This window comes from Papaver somniferum, chromosome 3, assembly GCF_003573695.1.
Source record: "Papaver somniferum cultivar HN1 chromosome 3, ASM357369v1, whole genome shotgun sequence".
Taxonomy (NCBI): Eukaryota; Viridiplantae; Streptophyta; class Magnoliopsida; order Ranunculales; family Papaveraceae; genus Papaver; species Papaver somniferum.
Window position 1 is genome coordinate 141975787 of NC_039360.1, and position 1856 is coordinate 141977642.

Genomic DNA, 1856 nt, shown 5'->3' on the forward strand with positions numbered 1-1856 from the left:
TTAGTTATTTTTCTTTATTATTAAAAAAAAAAAGAAAAAAAGAGAGAACTGTATTAGGATTTGTTATTTTTGTAATTTTTTCTTTTCTTTTTGGACACTTGGACATTAAACATTGGACATTATTATTTTTAAACCCTAAGGAAGGGTTGGTTTAAATATAAACTGTGTGCAGAGAAGGACGATGATTACGATATCGCCTCGGCCCCTCGGGTTCGTACATAACATAGGAGTCGTGGCCCGAGTCGACTTCAGCGGTTCTTCGCCCGTCTGGTACGGGAGGTAAGTTTTTCGAAACACCCGCGAATCCCCTGTCAGGGGGTTTACTGTATTCCTTCGTTTGCATATATGCTGAGGACTTGAAAATGGCTGCTTTAATTTCCTAGTAAAGGGAAAGGACTGGCCATACAAGATAAGGGTTCAGATTTCATCACCGTTCTCTTCTTTCCCGCCTTAGGAAAACGAAACCAAACGCGAACCTAAGCCTAAAATTTTGACTAGAACGAGACCTATAGGGTAACGAGCTTAATAGGAAATTCGTTCGAAGAATATTGGTTACTCTTTTGAGCATACTTCGAAGTTCTTGAAGGTTTCTGTGAGTTGAATGCGTGACTGCGCCGCCTTGTAACCGGTGAGGCCTTGGGTATCAAAGCTCCACTAAGTTTCCCTCGCCTCGATTCAACTTACTTTGACTCGGATTGATTCCAGAGGGGTTTACGCAGATTGTAACGAGTTCCTTTTCGAAAGAATAGAAGCTGGTCTAGAAACAATCTAAGTGGAGCCATCATGCTTTTTGTTTGCTAGAAATTTAGGTTTGATTTGGTTGAGTCAACCTTGTTTTGTGTTTGCATAGAATTCCCTACCTTATTCTGTTGCATGCCTGAACGAAAAAGAGACGCCCTAGGTAGATTTGTTAAAGAGAAACCTAGTAGTTCTAAGCGTCTTGATTACCTCAATTTAGAAAGTCCGATTCGTGAAGATTCCGTTTTTGAAAATCCGTTTGAGGAAAGAATCCCTGATAGTCCAATAGCGCCAGAAATGGCAACTTTGAAAGCCTTGTTGAATCCTACTAGGACTACTCGTCCCTCGTGTATCAGGTTACCTGAAACTAAAGCAAATTATGAACTTAAGCCTGGAACCTTACAGTTTCTCCCAATCTTTTTAGGGAAAGAAAATGAAAACCCCTATTTCCATGTTAGGGACTTTGAGGAAATTTGTAGTACCCTGAAAATTAGAAACCTTGATGATGATGCTTTAAAACTCAGGTTATTCCCCTTTTCCTTAAAAGATAAATCCAAGTCGTGGCTGTATAGTTTGGCTTTCGAATCAATTGAAACCTATGAACAACTTACATCTGCCTTTTTGAACAAGTTTTTCCCTAGGCACAAAACCTCGTCTATTAGGACGCAAATCTGCACGTTTACACAACATGAGGGAGAATCTTTGTATAGGTATTTGGAAAGGTTCAATGATTTATTAGCCCAATGTCCTCATCATGGTTTAGAAAAGGTTAGGTTAGTTCAGATCCTTTATCAGGGTTTAGATTATCCCACCACAACTACAGTAGAATCCATGTGTACAGGTGGGTTTGAAAACCAAACAGTTGATGATGCGATGACATATTTGCATGAAATCGCCGAAAAGACCCAACAATGGGAAAGCAATAGGGTACCCATAAAATAATTCTTCTAGGCAGAGGAAATGTTAATAGGGTAGAAGGAAGCTTTGAATCAGATGCCAAAATTGCTGCTATAGCGAAAAGGTTAGAAGCTTTAGAAGTGGGTCACACTAGTGGTAGATTGGAGCCTTTTTGGGAAGGCCAGAATAATGAAGAGCAAGCCAATGCTCTCTATAATAAC

The 1856-nt window shown here is 39.7% G+C and overlaps 1 pseudogene; it reads right to left on the reverse strand.

Annotated features, from left to right (window-relative positions):
• Window positions 1-1399: 1399 nt before the first annotated feature.
• LOC113362442 lies at window positions 1400-1499 on the reverse strand (annotated as a pseudogene).
• Window positions 1500-1856: the final 357 nt, after the last annotated feature.